The following is a 17922-nucleotide window of genomic DNA, read 5'->3' as shown; positions in this document are numbered from 1 at the left end:
ACTCCCAGGAGTAAACCTCCGCCTGGCCGGCTTGTCAGTTCACTTGCTCACCTGTAGTCCACAGGCGCCTTGGCTGAACAATCTACCGTGTTTCCCCGAAAATAAGGCCTAGCCAGACCATCAGCTCTAATGCAGCTTTTGGAGCAAAAATTAATATAAGACCCGGTCTTACATTATATTATATTATATTATATTATATTATATTATATTATATTATATTATATTATATTATATTATATTATATTATATCATACCCGGTCTTATTTTAATATAATGTATAAGAAAATACATTTTAATATTTTATATTAAAATAAGATCGGGTCTTATATTAATTTTTGCTCCAAAAGACACATTAGAGCTGATGATCCGGCCAGGTCTTATTTTCAGGGAAACGGTATTACAAAGCTGCATCCAAAGTTCTGTGGGTGTGGGGAGAGCCACATATATTCTACAAAACTGAACGGGGCGCTGTTATCAGAAGAAAGGGACACAGCTCCAGTATAAACAAACACAAGGGCCGTCAGCAGCGTAGTCTCACCCCCATCAGCACACACCCAACCCGGTGAAATGCCTCCTCCTCCTCTAAGTCGTTTTTATTTTCCTATTATATGTGCATGTGCATTTGTGTATATGAGTATGTTGTTTTTTTCTTTTTGGAAAAAAAACAAACAAACCCTAGTCTTATAAAGTTTTTCCATACAATGAGCTCTACCTAATCATAATTTTTAATTTTCACATAATAGTTTATTGTACGCATGGGCCATGAGGTTCATAACCATTTTGTCACTGTTAGATATTTAGATCGTTTTCACTTTTTATCCCCGTTATAGATGATACTGTGATGAACATTTTTAGACATACATCTTTATCTGCATTGCTCATTTCTGCTTGAAAATGTACTGCTATGATCACTCAAGTTAAATTGTATGAACACTGCAAGAATTTTGATATACTTTGTCAAGTTGATTTCCATAAGTTTTGGCAATTTATAACAGCACGCGTAGAATAAGAAAAATATCGTTTCACTATACTCTCATTAGCACTGAGAATTATCATTCTGACAAAAATATTTGCAACTTGACTGGTAGAAACTACTACCTCTTGTCAAATACATACAAATGAAGACATAGGCGAGTGTCTGGGGATTAGTTGACACTTAAGGTTTTCATTTCTTCAATACCACTTTCTTTGAATCCAGTCTTACTCGTTCCCATTTGCCTTGCCACTCACGACACCAGTTCAACTATAATGACCTATTTTCCAGACCATAATCTTTTCTTCCTCCTCCTCCTTTTTGTTTCTTTCTCTTCCTCTAGTATCATCATTGATTTTCTTTAATACAATATTTTTTATTTTTGAAAAAGCATATACATGCACACAGCTCAATATTCCAAAGATACAAGAAGGCCACAGTCTTTCTGAATCCATACACCAAAGTCACACCCACTTCCCTAATTCCAGATTAGAAGTGACACCCTCCCTTTCTGAAATCCCAGACCCTTTTGTCATGTATTCTCTGCTCATCAAGATGGCTGAGGGCAGAGACCACAGCTGAGTCTTACCTGTGTTTCTGGCTCTCCATAGCGCAGAGACAGGCATGGCAGGTACACAGTAGGTGTCTTTATGATTGATGGATAGATAGATTGATGGGTGGGTGGGTGGGTGGGTGGATGGATGGATGGATGGATACTTATTTTGTTATTACTAAATAAATTAGGAATCGTCTCTGGTTTTGAATACCTACTAGTCTTGTAATTATGGATGAATCAGCAGGCAATTACCTTGTGATTTTTACTACATTAATAAAAAACATTCGCATATTGTGTTACAAATAACCCTGATGCTTCCAAGTAGCAGTAGTTCTTTTCAGCAAATGAATTAACTAGTATTTCATTACCATAACTCACTATCCTCTACTATATATTTTTTGCAAGTAGCTGACAGACTGGACACAGCCTTTCCCTGCCTGGAATTCCATTTTAGAGAATAAAATAAGTGTAGGTAGGTAGAGGTGCCTTGTGTTCTACATAAGCTGGAGTCTCTTGGGAAATTACATTTTCTTCTAACCTGTGGACGCCATGCAAAGGCAGCAGGTTCTCCAGGAGCTGATTGAGACGTGCAGTGAAAGGAAACGTACACTGTCTGCACTTGCTCTGTGCCGGGCAATGCGTGGGGTAATGTAGGTGGTTTATCTCATTTTGTTTTCATATGTGTGCCGCGAGGTAGGTGCTCTAATTTCTATTTGACAACAAAGAAGAAAGCTGAGGTCATAGAGACCAAGTAACCCTCTCGAGGTCACACAGTGAGGTTTCCAGGCAGAGCTGAGATTCCAACTCAGATTTCTCTCACTGGGATCCAGAATTGCTGATGTTCCAAACTGTTCTCTTTTCACATTTCTTTCTTTCCTTTGTTCTAACAACAGTTGGAATTGCATCTCCTTCCTACACCTATAATATAGATTTCGCTATATTATAGGATAGAATTGCGTTCTCCAGGATTCTTTTCCCTTGGCTGGCATATGGTCTCCTCTGCTCCCCACACAAGTTATGCTGCATGCATACTTTTCAGCCTTCAGCCACATTTAGGTTTCTATTCAAAACTTCTCTTCTTCAAGCGACCCCCCACCCTAACCCTGAAAGCCGAAAACCATGGACACTGTCCAAAAAATCAAGGAGTCTGATTTTAAACCATTGTACCTCTCAGGGACTCAGTTTGTTCATCTGTCAAAGGCATAGGGCAAACCAGAGACAACTGTGACAGCCCAATGAAATGATATGTGTGACATCTCTTTGAAAAGGACAGAGCAGAACACACACAAGATATCATTAAAACAATGACTGCTGCGCTTGCTGACACTAATTTGGAAGTTCCTCGCAGGCAGCTCTGCCACAAGTTCAGTTCCTTGTATGTCTAAGCGCCTCTCCACTGAAACGCAAGGTCTTTGAGGACGTGATCACCTGTGCACCTGCACAGGCCCCATCCAGTGCCTGGGATGCAGTGAGTGCTCACCGAATAAGGTCTGAATGAGGAATGCGCGTGGGGACAGAGGAGAGACCAGCTGGGCTGTGGGAGGGAGGCCTCTGCCTCCTGGACACCTCCTTAGAAGCCTCCCAGCCCCCACTTCTGAGGCGGCAGGAGTCTTCCACCAGCCTAGAGAATCGGGACACTTTCCCCAGGCGCTACAGAAATACAGGGCACCTGGGCGCTATGACCCTCTGTCCTCCTCACTCAGGAAGCTCTAGTGACCTCTGAAGCAGTTCACGATGAGAGCAATCTGAGGAAGCATTGAGTCCAGCCCTCTCTTCACTGATGGGGAAACTGAGGCTCAGAGAGTAGAAGAGACATGACTATAATCAGAATGAGCAAATGTCACACCCAATGTGGAATCCCCATCTCCAGACTTTCAATCCAGTATTTTTTTCCACTATTCCAGCTCTTAGCCAGCTTGATTAAGAAGCTTTTAGGAATTTCCCAGGATTGTCTCGTGCTGAGGGTGTCCTGTGTCTCTGCATTTCCCACAAGGTTTCAGCCCATTCCCTTCCTGGAACTTTGATGACTCTCTCCCTGCACCCCCACCCTCTGCATGGAACCAGAGGCTCAGACAGGACAGGGTCATGGCCATCTATGGTCAGGAGGTAACCCAGGTGTGAGGGGTGGTACCAGGAAGCCATTGTAAGGACACGTGTGGAGAGAAAATCTCCAGACTGCTGGCTGCTTTTGTGAATGTGAAGTCTGGGTGATACCACACTCTTTTCAGTGGTTTGGGATCCCAACAGGTCGTTTTGTTTTTAAAGATTAACAGCTATGTTGAGATATGACTGATATACAAAAAAAACTTCATATATTTAATGTGTAGAATTTGATGAATTTGGGCATATGCATAAACCATGAAAACTATCACTATAGTCAAAGTAATAGATATGTCCATTACCTGCCAAAGTTTCCTCCTGACCCTTTATTTTATTGTTGTTGTTGTTGTTGTTTTGTTTGTGGTAAGAGCACTTAACATGCAATCTACCCTCTTAACAAATTTTAAAGTGCACAGTACTGTTTTGCTAACTACGGGTGCCATGTTTAGAGTAGCTCTTCAGAACTCACTCATCTTGCATAACAGAAACTTTATACCCATTGAATAACATCTCCCCATTTCACAAGGTCTTCGTAGGCAGAGACTTTCACAGTGATCTTCATTTTTATCTTCTCCTCTGCCCCCCAAAACTGCGTGATGGCAATTCCACCTTGGAGGGCATCGAAGGGAGGAGCCTCAGCTCTTGGAAACTCAAATCCATTTAAAGACCGATTTCCTAGGACATTGTGCCCGCGGCATGCATTCTTTCATGAATTCCTCAGTGAGTCCGCTGTGTTTATTTACTCATCCGTTCATTCACTTAAATATTTTTAAAAATATGTGCCACCTCCCTATTGAATGTCATTGCGTTAGGTCCGGAGGTGCAGAGATTCCTGCCTTTAGAAAGTCACAGTCTAATGCAAAAAATAAAATCTGGCTTTCCTTCTCCCTTCCCCTCTCTCCTCAAACCCTCCTTTCCTTTTTCCTTCCTTCTTTGTTCAAAAATCCACCGTAGCCAGCCAAGCCCTGGACTGCCCACCAAGTTGCTCACAGAAGAGATGGGTCATAAACACTTAGCTCACGAAATGGGTTGAAATTGGTGGCTGGATGGCATGGAAGTTAAAAATGCCTCCAGCTTTGAAGTCAGACAGAGCTAGGTTTGAATCCCGATTAGTTATGTGACCTGCAGCAAATCTTTGCACCTCTCTATGCCTCAGTTTTTGCATCTGTACAGTGGGTTTGCATATGCCTCTCTCACAGAGTTGCTGTACTGTATGAAATAATGCCAGTGGAAGACTCAGCATCTTCATTATTACTCTGTTTTGAGTAATAATGAAACATATTCAGCATTCAGTGAGGCCTTGGAGAATGTGATTAATTTGGCTTGGATGCATGAAAGAAATAATAAATCCTTAAAGACAATGGAGATTTGTCAGCAGAGTGAGTCTGACATGCCCTGGCTAAAAAGAAGCTTATGAGGTGGGAAAACAAACTTGCTGCTTACCCCCCTTCCTCTACACATTCCTCAGAGACTTCTTGCCACGTCTCAGCAATAGCCAGCACGTCTTCTGCACTGGGATTCACTATGGGCCACAGGCCAGTCCCTTGGGATATAGTCAGGGGTTGGCTCACCCCCACTCTTGTGCTGGCGCAGGGAACTGCTTCCAGCAAGTGGCAGAGGCTAGCCTGGTGGGGACAGGAGCCAGGAGCAGGCACGCCTAGCAGTGTGGGGTGACGCAGCCAGGAGAGAAGACCCCAGGGCCCAACTCAGTCTGGCTGCTGGGTGACAGCTGTCTGGAGAGCAGGCCAGAGATGCTGTTGGCATCACATATCCCCAATGTTCACGATCACCTAGGCTGGTAGTTGGAACTGCCAGGATCAAAGAAGGAGGAGATGGAATGTACAAGGCAAGGAAAAGGGAATGATGGCTGTATTTGGGGTGGAGAGAGGGGGAAGCAGCACTTCCCTGATGGTCAAAGTCCCATTCCTAAAGGTTTTTGGTCCCTGAGTCTGACCTGGGGTGCAGTTCCAGAGGGTTCAGTCTTCTACAAGTGACATTCAGTGCCATGCTGAGGGGAGAATGTGGACTTTAAAGCACAGTTGGATTCCTCCTGTGGCTCCCCTTTTAAGGAACGATGGGATTTTACATGACTTTCCCACTCTGAGCCTCAGTTTTCTCTTCTGTAAAATGGAGTAATAAAATCTGCCTCATGGGACTGAATTAGAAAACTGTCTATAGAACACATACCACAGAGCCTGGCAGGCCTCCTTTTCTCCTGCCCGCCTCCTACCTTTATAATGAGCCTACTCCTATTTCTCCAACACTCTTCTCTCCTCCCTCTCTTCTACATTCTGGCTACTCTGTACTATCCTCTAACACGTGTCCCACCTTTTCTTCTCCTCCTTTCTCCTTCCTTCCCTCCTCCTCCTTATCATCTTCGTCGTCCTTATCTTCCTTCCAGAACCAATGTGTTGCTACCTCCTCCAGGAAGCCTTCTCCCACCGGTCGAGGAAGAATTCATTGCTTGTTCTTGGGGATCTCATGATGTGTTTTTGTGTATCTGTGCTACACGTGTCCACGCTGATTCATGGTATACAACCTTGACTTGCTGTCTCTGGCTTCAGTCTGTGCACCTCTTGAGGGAAGGGACTTTTTCTGGGCACCTCTGAGTGCTGGGTAGCTAGCAGATGGCCTGGAACCCGGTCAGTGCTAAGGAATGTGGAAATGCATCCCCACCATGGTACACTCAGTAGGTCTCACCCTAGAAGGAACAGAAGGGGGACGGAGAGGGGCTAGCGTTTGCATCTTTTTGCACAAGGTGTGTGGCCTTGTTTATTTCACCTGGGTCCCCAGCCACTCTGCAAGGAAACATTACAATGATGTGTTTTCAGACAAGGCAACTGAAGCTCAGAGAGGGAGGTCACGCGTGCAAAACCCCTTGAGAGCTTTGTAAATTTTTGTTCTGAAGCCAAAGTCTGCCCTGCTTTCATCACTCCACACGTGCCCCTCCAGAAAACAATAATTTTGATGTGATCATAGCTGAGTTTTAATTTCCTGTCTCTTTTTATCTCGACACACAATTCTGGTTATATTCACAGATCGACCGATATTCAGGGAAAGCTTTGTCCATCCAAATGTCATTCTAGGCAGTGCTCTCAACCTGAGGTCCATGCTGGAGGTCCATGAAATAACATGGGAAAGTAATACAGTTTCACTTTGCCCACCTCTCGTTGTAATTTAGCATTTCCTTCTATTACAAACATGAGTGAGTTAGCAGCACCTGTAAGTTTGTCACAATAGAAATTGCAAGTAGTTTTATATCATCTTTCATTTATTGTTTCATTTGTTGCAGATGTCTTAAAATGTAGCTGACACTCATCACTCCTTCCAATTTATAGTCGTTATTACATTTATTACTAGATCTTCTTATTTAATGTGTCAATAAAGAAGCATATATATTATTATAGTACCGTTGACTTTCTAAAAACGTTTTGATGAATTGTTTCTGTTATAATGCTTTTCGCATTCGATTTTATATGCATTTAAACATATTATTCTAAGATATGGTCCATACACTTCTCCAGATTGATAAAGGGGACCTGGGCACCAAGGTAATGTTCTCTGGGCTTGTGTAATTATAGGGTTGATGAGAAGCAGGCTATTGGTAGTAACAATTACAACAGTAAAAGCAAATGTATCATGGAGCGGCTCGCATAACTTTGTATTTATTCAGTCATTCATTTATTCATCCAGTCAGCATCTGGGGGCCTGTCCAACATTCCAGCCACTGCTCCAGGCACTGGGCTGCAGTGAGCATAACAGGACCCTGTCTTCACAGAGCTTTTATCCTCTCCCATAATCCTCATGGTAACCTAAGAGTTAGGTGGTGTTAATCCATGATCCGAGAGATTGAATGAGTTGTTAAAGTTTTCTCAGCTAGTCAGTATCAGGACATAGGTTTGAGCCCAGGGCTTCTTCATGGTAACACAGTTGTAAGTGTTTCTGATTTTCTTGCTGGTTGCATAAATCCCTTGATTTCCTAACATGCAAAACAATGGAAACAAGGCATACAGAGCATAATTGGAAACAATGGATATCCCTCCGCCATTTTTACATCTCCACCTTGTTCTTCTTGGGAAACCACATAATGTTATTAGAAATCTGAGCTGCAGGGAACCGTAGAGATCACCTCATCCTGGTATAAATGTGGAACCTGAGGCCCAGAGTGTGCAGAGGGTCCCTTGGGGAGGGACACACAGCCGAGGGAGGCTGAGCTGGGCTCCTCCAGTCAGTGCTATTTTTGCTAGAACACACAGTCCCATTTATTCTCTAATGGGGGGCTCTGCTGGCTCCTGGCAACCCGTCTGCCATCCCAGGTCACCAGGCTCTCCACTGACCCGGGGCAGTCGTCACACTCCCAGCTGGGCTTTCTGAGCAGCGGCTCCTGAGAACCCGGCGCCCTCCCACTTCTGCGGCCCATCTTAATGAGCTTCTTCGGAGATGAGAGCTGTAAGGAGCTCTCGATGACTCCATGTGGGTATTTCATGAATAAATAATCCTCAACTCTCAGCATTTGTCACCGAACCTCTTTTTTTTAATCCTTTTTAATATAATGATGGGATTTGCAAGGGGCAGGACAAACGGGGGTGGGGGGTGGGTGAGGAGGAGAATTTCTATGAGCATTCGGAACACGTAGAGGGAAGAGGTGATGGCTTTTTGCCAAGGAATGATGGCCTTGGAGGTCAAATGGACTCCACGGTCATCGTGCATGAGCGGGTGGGAGTGGGTGTTTATTGACCCTCCTGGGGAAAGCCCTGGTGTGACAGAACGTCATCAGGCCATTGGCTGGTGTGGCTTCAGGGCCTAACACACTCCAGGGACATCTGCTTCCCCCAGTACCCAACTCCCACCCTCAATTCCTTATATTAGATTGGCCCCTCTGCAATATGTTCTCTTAGTAGTACCCTGCATTTTCAGCATCTATCACAGTTTTTATAGATATATCTGTATAGCTATGGATCTAGGGACAGATATAGATATTAATATAGACATAGACAAATACAGGCATAGATATAATAGGCATAGATGTAGATGATATATATATATAGAGAGAGAGAGAGACAGATATATATATATATATATATATATATATATATATATATATAGAGAGAGAGAGAGAGAGAGAGAGAGAGAGAGAGAGAGAGATACAGGCATAGATATAGATATTGACATAGACGTAGGGACAAGGGCTTGCTGGATGACTGTTCCATTCACTGAACTGTAACTTCCAGGAGCACAAAGCCCTTGCCTGTTTTACTCTTTTCTGTATCCTTAACCTCCAGCCCCCATGGTGAGTGCTGGGTAAATATCTGTGAAATGAACAAATGCATTTCCAGAATACACCAGCCCGTTGTTGAGCTTGCTCTTTGGTCCTGGTGACGATGATGAGGGGCTTTTACATCTTGTATCTCACGTGTCCTGACCACAGCCCTATTGGTTGAATGTTATTGTCCCCATTTCACAGATGGGCAATAGACACACGTTTTCTCTTTGTCCCCAAGACCACCCAGCAGCTGGGCCTCACTTGTCCCGCCTCCTCTCCCTTCACTGCCAATGCCTGTTCAGTGACCAGCTGGAGCATGCCCAGTGTTCTGGGGAAGTGCGTGAGTAGGACTCTCAGCATTCAGGAAGCCTGTGAGTTATTCAAAGGCACAGACACTCATAGGAAGCTGTGACACCACCCTGCACAGCAATATACATTCTTGCCCTAAATTAGGGCAAACCATAAATGCTATCGGAAGGGAAATGGTAAGTGTCAGCTGGAACGCTAGTCCCAGGATCTCCAGGTGGGAAGGGCGCTTAAGGAGGAAGACAGGGAACCATGGGGATTGGAGTCAGACACACCCAAGCAGAGCCCTGGCCCTGCCTCTGTGGCCCACTGTGTGACACAGTGCAAGCCCCCTCGCCTGTGTAAGCGCCAGGTCCTGCATGCACGTGTGAGCATTTCTTTTTCAATCATCGCAATGGAGATAAGAAAAGCACCATGTCATAGGGCGATGGCAAGACATGACAACATGCTCCATGCTGAGTCCGTCCTCGTGCCGTAGTTCTCAGTAGATACCCGCCATCGTTATTATTATCACCATGGTATCGTGCACCCCTCCCTGGGATGCTTGACTCTTCGCCACAACCAGCCCCGAAGGTGGCCCTCCCTCCTCAGCTGGCATTCCTGCAGAGGCCAGAAGCGGCAGGACCCGGGCAGAGGGCAGTTTGTGGCTGAGTAGCTCTGACTTTAGAAAAGTCCAGTCTGCCTCCCGGTGGCTTATGCCAGCTCACCTCTGTCCCGAAGCCTTTTACAACCTGATGTCGTGTGCCCGACACTGTCCTAGCACTGTGCCTACGTTAGCTTCAGCGAGTCTCAGGACAGCTTTAATCCTCCAAATGGTGCCTCAGTTTCTTCTAGAAAGCGGGGATGATTGTATCATTTACATCATTGTATTTTTATGAGAATTAAGTAGGTTGACACAGGTAATGCTTGAAACATATTGTGGCATCTGATTCGTGCTCAATGTACATTAAGTATCATTGTTGTGATTGCTGTAATGATTTTTATAAAATACTAATCTACAAGATCTGACAATTAAGTTCGCAGACTTATTGCAATGATGTTGCTAACTGTTTTTGATATCAGAGGGATTATTAATTATGAATTTGTACCAACCGAACAAACAGTTAACCAAGTTTACTATTTGGAAGTGCTGAAAAGGCTGCATGAAAAAGTTAGATGACCTGAACTTTTCGCCAACAATTCATGGCTCTTGCATCACGACAATGCACCAGCTCACACGGCACTGTCTATGAGGGAGTTTTATCCAGTAAACAAATAACTGTATTGGAACACCCTCCCTACTCACCAGATCTGGCCCCCAATGACTTCTTTCTTTACCTGAGGATAAAGGAAATATTGAAAGGATGACATTCAGGACATCAAGGGTAATATGACGACAGCTCTGATGGCCATTCCAGAAAAAGAGTTCCAAAATTGCTTTGAAGGGTGGACTAGGAGCTGGCGTCGGTGCATAGCTTCCCAAGGGGAGTACTTTGAAGGTGACCATAGTGATATTCAGCAATGAGGTAGCACTTTTTCTACCGTGTTTTCCCCAAAATAAGACCAGGTCTTATATTAATTTTTGCTCCAAAAGATGCATTAGGACTTATGTTCAGGGGATGCCATCCTGAAAAATCATGCTGGGGCTTATTTTCCATTTAGGTCTTATTTTGGGGGAAACACGGTAGATTGAGTTTACGAACTTATTTGTCTGACCTCACATGCTATTGATCTAAATAAAAGTAGGACCTGTTTTTATAACCCTTTGACGGACGCCCATGGCTCACTGGGTGAAGTCCAGAATCACCAAGGCTTGGCACACAAAACCTTGTCTGTCCTGGCTGCCAGCTGCCTATGCTGCCCCATGCTTGCCACACCCCACCTCTTCCTCCACACTCCAGCTGCCTTGCAGGCTGCAAATCCCCCATTCAAGGTCAACCCTCTTCTGCCTCCGGGCTCTCTGCCCTGGAATGCCCTTATCCCACTCCATCCTTCTTCAGTTCATTTTCAATTTTTGCTCATCTTTTATGTCTCAGGTTCAAATAATGTCTCCACTAAAAAGCCTTGTCTGATACCCCTCCCCCCCACCCCGCCACTCCCAAGGTCTGGGGTACACGGGCTCTTCTTTATAGCCCTATGGTCCCAGTTATGTTGCTGCATTTTTTTTTTTTTTTTTTTTTTTGCCTCCCTAGCACACTATGTCACATCTATTCCTGTGTCCCCCAGGAGTCAGCCAGGGCCCAGAACAAATTATGCATCGATGAAAAACTTTAAATGAGTAAATGGACAATCTGGGGCCCAGTTCCACCATCTCTTCTCCTGCGTTGAGCTCCTTATATTCTCAAGTCACAGTTCTTGCAACTTTGGTGGACATTCAGGTGGCATTGATTACTACTGGACACTTTTTGTGTGTGGAACATGTTACATATGTTATCTAATTTATTTCTCATGCTAACTCTGCCAGCTAGGTATTAATGTTCCCATTTTCAGATGAGAAACAGAGGCTTGGAGTTTAACGGCCTTGCCCAAGGTCTCCTAGTGAGTGAAACTGGGAAACAAACCTGCCTCATCTCCACTATTCTACACTGTTGCTAATGCTTTGGGGCGGGGGGCAGGGGTGCTGAGAAGGCTCCCTGAACCCCAAGGCAGTGGGACAGGAGAACAGCTCGATTCTTATCCAGCAATGTCCTATGGTTCTCCCTCCCCAGGAGCTCAGGAAACAGGGCGCCTGGTTTTCATCAGAAAATGATTAGTCTGCACCCCTGGGGGCCTTGTCACTGTCTGGGCCCTGTGTCATCCATTCACACCTCTCTGTGAGTGACACAGACCTTTGCTGGTGTTTATTAACAGCAGACCATGTCAGCATCTGTTCCCAGGCACCCTGCCTAATGCTCGCCCTGTGTGGGGCTCAGCTGACTCGGCCAAATGGAACCCATGTGATGCATTTACACACGAGCAGTCAGGCAGGGAGGGAATGGCAGCCTTTTCAGTTTGCTGAAGTATGGCTGACTCTGTTTTAAAACTAGTATTATAAGGGGAAAAAAATAGGATATCAGAGCTGCTTGGAAATATCTTGGCTGGTGCAAAGAACTTAATAGGTGCAGAAACAGAGGCATAAAGAGACCAAAGGAGAGCCCTAATCATAATCAGCTCAGTACCTGGCATTCAGTAGGGGCCCAGATGTTTGTTGAATGAATGAACGATGTGTAGATTTGCATTGGGTTTTAGAGTTTGGAAAACATGCCGTTTCTATGCACCTTGTTATTGCGTTCTCACAACAACCCTACGTGGCTGGGGGCTAGAAAAATCATTCCTACTTTACAGATGAGACGACTGAGGTTCAGAAGAAACTTGTAGAAAGAATGTGGGTTCTAGAGTTGGACATACCTGGGTTCGGATTCTAACTCCAACACTGACCTGCATTCTCCTCCTGTAAAACAGGAAATAGCAATCCAGCCGGCTGTGTCTTTTTTTTTTTTTATTGGGGGAAGGGGAACAGGACTTTATTGGGGAACAATGGTCAAATTGTTGTCCTTTCAGTCTTAGTTGTGGAGGGTTCTGTTCAGCTTCAAGTTGTTGTTCTTTCAGTCTTAGTTGTGGAGGGCGCAGCTCAGCTCCAGGTACAGTTGCCGTTGCTAGTTGCAGGGGGCACAGCCCACCATCCCTTGCGGGAGTCGAACCGGCAACCTTGTGGTTGAGAGGACAGGCTCCAACCAACTGAGCCATCCAGGAGCTCAGCGGCAGCTCAGCTCAAGGTGCCGTGTTCAATTTTAGTTGCAGGGGGCGCTGCCCACGGAGGAATTGAAGTGGCAACCTTGTGGTTGAGAGCCGGCGGTCCCACCAACTGAGCCATGCGGGAGGCAGCTCAGCCCAAGGTGCCGTGTTCAATCTTAGTTGCAGGGGGCACAGCCCACCATCCCTTGCGGGAGTCGAACCGGCAACCTTGTGGTTGAGAGGACAGGCTCCAACCAACTGAGCCATCCAGGAGCTCAGCGGCAGCTCAGCTCAAGGTGCCGTGTTCAATTTTAGTTGCAGGGGGCGCTGCCCACCATCCCTTACGGGAGTCGAGGAATTGAACTGGCAACCTTGTGGTTGAGAGCCCGCGCTCCAACCATCAACTGAGCCATCCGGGAGGCAGCTCAGCTCAAGGTGCCGTGTTCAATCTTAGTTGCAGGGGGCAGAGCCCACCATCCCTTGCGGGACTCGAGGAATTGAACTGGCAACCTTGTGGTTGAGAGCCCACTGGCCCATGTGGGAATCGAACCGGCAGCCTTCAGAGTTAGGAGCACGGAGCTCTAACCGCCTGAGCCACCGGGCCGGCCCCGGCTGTGTCTTTTTGTAAATAGTTTTATTGAAACATAGCCATACTCATTCATTACAATTTGCATATCATGATAACATACTTCCTATGGCTGCTTAAGCGCTATAAAAGCAACATTGAGTCCTTGGGACAGAGACTGTGTGTGGCTTGCAAAGCCTAAGATGTTTCCTATGGATTTCTGTATTGAAAAGCTTGCTGACCCCCGTGCCTCCTGGGGAGTGTTAGGCACTTAATTAACGTTGATCGTTTCTCCTCTCAGATGAAGAAGTGGCTTCCTCCTGGTCCTTTCTCTAGGACTTTCCAGGCCTTGTAAATACCACAGTGTAACATGCAGAGTCTGGACTTGGCAGGGCTTGGGGGGTTTTAGCACTGGAGGAAGGACCAAGGACCGGGTGTCCTGACTCTGTCCTGTGTGAGCTTCAGGACTTCCCTCTGGGCTGTGAGTAGTGGGTGGGGTACTGTCCCCCACCAAGTTCATATCCACCCAGAACCTCAGAATGTGATCTTCTTTGGAAATAGGGTCTTTGCAGGTATAACTAAGATAAGGTCATATTAGATGAGGGTGGACGCTAACACCAATGGATGTAGTGTCATTGTAAGATGAGGAAAAGACACAAGGACGAAGGAAGGCCATGTGACAACGGAGATAGAGATGGGAGTGATGCAGCAACAAGCCAAAGAATGTCAAGGATTGCCAGGAGCCATGGGAAGTGACAAAGTGGCCGGGAAGGATTCTCCCGTAGAGCCTACAGAGGACACCTGGCTCTGCTGACAGCTTGCATTTGGACTTCCAACCTCCAGAACTGTGAGATAATAAGTTTCTGTGGTTTTAAGAGGCCCAGTTTGTGGTACTTACTGTGGCAGCTCTAGGAAACTAATACGCCATGGTTTCCCCTTCCATTCCCTTACGACTGAGCCTATTGTGGCAGGTACACACGCCAGGAGGCAGGAAGTGCTAGGAGGTCTGCAGAGGTTGCTCAGGCTCTGCCCTCCAGCTTTTCCTCCTCGAAGACACAGATTTCTACGGCGCTACTGTTCTGAGAACTGCGTTAGAGAAAGCACCGGACCTGACTCAGGCAGCCTTGCACGGACGCCCCGGCCGCACTCCTTTATACCGTATGAACCAAGACAAGTGACATATCGCCCCAAGATCCGGTTCCTCCAGCTGCACAGCGGGCGTGAAAATGTGTAGCTCATAAGGCTATGGTGCAAATCAAAGAGGTGGCATAGGAAAATCACCTCGCACAGAAAATCGTCTAGCACAGTTTGGGGAGCATAGCTGTGCTCAGGAAATCAGATGACGAAAATGGTGTTGGTGAGGATGGTGACGTCTGGCCAAGCTGGGACTCTCACCCAGCTCTCCCTGTCACCCCAGCTTGCCCCGCCCTCCAGTGCTGTTCCCTTGATTCCTTGGCCCCCTGTGATTATAGTGGGACAGCTCTAAGCTCCAAAAGGCCCTGAATCCTGGACTCGGCAGGCAGAAGGGGGGATTGAGTCCCAAGTTAAGAAAATGCCCGGGTCTGCCTTGAGCCCCTTCTCTCACTTGTGCCCAGATTCTTCATTTTCCCAGCCTGACAAATCACTTCTTTAGACAGTAAGAACCCCTGTGTCAGGTCTTTGTGTCTTAAATAATATTCCCCTCATGTAACTGATGTTTATGCAGAATCTGTCCTTTTAAAAGCTCACAGCCTCCTACTTTGTATAGCTGGAGTTGTCTCCAAGTTCCACTGCAAGGTGACAGTTTTTTGTGTGTTTTTCTCTTCCTTTGTTTCTCTCTGGTGTTCTCTGTCTCTGCTCTCCCTGTCTCTGCGTGCACCTGTTCTTTTCTACTCGTGCTGTGTGTCTATCTTCACTTTCATTCTCTGTCTTTCTGTCATCTCCCTCCGTCCCCCCGCCTCTCCTTCTTCCTTCCTCCACACCTGCACACATTTGTTGTGTTTACCTTCATGTTTTCTGTTTACCTTCATGTTTTCTCCTTTTTGGGTTCTATGTTTCTTACTTCTGTTTGTCTCTCTCCATATTTCTCCTAATCTAGCTTTCATTTTTGTATCCATCACACATTTTCTCTGCCTCTATCTTCCTCTCTTTTAATTTCTCTCCATATGATACTCTTCTGGATCGTTCTCTCTCTCTCTCTCCCTCTCTCTCTCTCTCTATTTGTCTATCCATAATCTATCTATCCATCCATCCATCCATATTCTTCTAGATGACTGTGTTTCTGCCTCTCAGTTGCTCTTCTTTCTAGCAGTTTCTCTACATGTTTATCTCTTTTCTTGCTCTCACACTTTCTGAAATTGTTTCTCCCTCTGTCTTTATGTCCTCTCACTTCCTACTTACAAGCATTCTTCTCCCTCTCACAATACTGATATTTTAGTAGCCTTAATGTGGCCCCAGGAGCCTCAATTCATTCCATGATTCAAAAGTGACTAGGCTGGGGGCCGGCCTTTTGGCTCAGGCAGTTAGAGCTCCTAACTCCAAAGGCTGCCAGTTCGATTCCCACATGGGCCAGTGGGATTCCCACAAGGTTGCCAGTTCAACTCCTCGACTCCCACAAAGGATGGTGGGCAGCGTCCCCTGCAACTAAGATTGAACACGGCACCTTGAGCTGAGCTGCCGCTGAGCTCCCGGATGGCTCAGTTGGTTGGAGCCCGTCCTCTCAACCACAAGGTTGCCGGTTTGACTTCCACAAGGGATGGTGGGCTGTGCCCCCTGCAACTAGCAATGGCAACTGGACCTGGAGCTGAGCTGCGCCCTCCACAACTAAGACTGAAGGGACAACAGCTTGAAGCTGAACAGCACCCTCCACAACTAAGATTGAAAGGACAACAACTTGACTTGGAAAAAGGTCCTGGAAGTACACACTGTTCCCCAATAAAGTCCTGTTCCCCTTCTCCAATAAAATCTTAAAAAGAAAAAGTGACAAGTCTGCCAAGGGCATCAGTTCAGGAACTGCTAATTCTCTCCCCCCATCCACCTGTCACCCTGACCTCACTCTATACAAATTTAGGAAGTGAAGAATAATCTTTGAGCTCTCCCAGCATCTTCTCCTTTCTCCTATACTTACAGCCCTCGGCATAGGGGATTCATAATAGGAACCCAGAGGTGGTGGTGAGCAGGCAGTGTCCTGTTGGTAAAACTACTGATTGGTAGAGACTGGAGTTCCATTACATGTTTAAAAACATTATATGTTATCAGTTCTTACCAGGCCTTGTGCTGGGGGCTAAAGAAGGATGAGCAACTTACTATGAGCACTCAAGACAGAGCAGCACGATTAAGGATTCAGAGAGGTGAAGGTACACAGTGCAGCCAGATCCCCTCTTGAGAGCGGAGCCACCTATCCCCGAGAGCATAGCTGATGGCCCACAGCTGTGTCCCTTACTGGACATTGCCTTCAGTGACAGGGAATGGCCTCACCTGAGGATACCCCCTTCCAGATGGCAGCCCTTGGCCAATGACTAGCTGACTTGGTAATACAGAGGCCCGGATCCCTCGCCTCCAGGAGGGACTTCTCTAAAGGACCATCCCCACTGGCCCAGAGCTCCCCTCAGGACCAGCTGACACTTCAGCTCTACCTGACATCAGCCACACTGTAGGTCAGACTCTCCCTTGCCCCATCCTGCCTTGCTCACTTCCTTCAGTGTATCCCAAGGGGGCTTCTTGACAACCTGCCTATGTGCAACCCTCTGTTTCAAAGTCTGTTTTCAGGGAACCTGGCCAAAGATTGTGAGTTTAGAGGATGAGAAGAGGCCTGTGGGTAGCAGACAGAGAATGTGAGGAGAAGGTAAAGGTAGCTGGACAGGTCAGCAGGGACCAGATTACAAAGGACCTTGAAAGCCAAGGAAAGTAATTTAGATTGTCTTCTATAAGTAATGGCAAGCTATTGATCAGTGGGACATCTAATTAGAGCTGAAATTTAACAAGTTCACTGGCAAGTCAGCATGAAAGATGGGACAGAAGGCCATGATACTAGAGACAAGAAATAAGCCGGGAGACTAAAACTGGAGCCTGGGGAGGGAAAGAATGAGACAGATGAAGGGTGGTCCAGATACATCACCAGTAGTGCTCGTTGGCCTCTGCTTACGACGTGTTCATATGTTGGCAGCGCCCCTCTTTCACAATTCTGGATTCCACAAGTCCCATATCACAGAAGAATACGGTGCTTCTTCTCACTGCCTGTGGTGCCCCTGCAATATCTCCTCTAACTGTAGCCATTTTAGATGCTCCAGTGCTAGCATGTTCCTTTTATGAACCTTTCTCCAGAAAACAGCATCCAGAAACTTTCCATCTGTATCTCTCACCTAATAGAATTTTGGAAGATCTGTTAATTAGGATATGTAGTCCAGTTTTATCTCTTGGGAACCTCATTTGGGAGGAATCACTCATTTGCCTAGAATATCATGACCTTCCCAACAGCTGTCGTTACC

At 46.1% G+C, this 17922-nt stretch overlaps 1 protein-coding gene across 4 annotated transcripts in view; it reads left to right on the top strand.

Moving 5' to 3' along the window:
- ASTN2 (astrotactin 2) overlaps window positions 1-17922 on the top strand; it is an 839920-nt gene that overhangs the window by 473019 nt on the left and 348979 nt on the right. The window lies entirely within an intron of this gene.

Source organism: Rhinolophus sinicus, linkage group LG04, assembly GCF_036562045.2.
Source record: "Rhinolophus sinicus isolate RSC01 linkage group LG04, ASM3656204v1, whole genome shotgun sequence".
In the NCBI taxonomy this organism is placed as follows: Eukaryota; Metazoa; Chordata; class Mammalia; order Chiroptera; family Rhinolophidae; genus Rhinolophus; species Rhinolophus sinicus.
The sequence above is the reverse complement of the archived record's forward strand: the minus strand, read 5'-3'. Positions and strand labels throughout refer to the sequence as shown.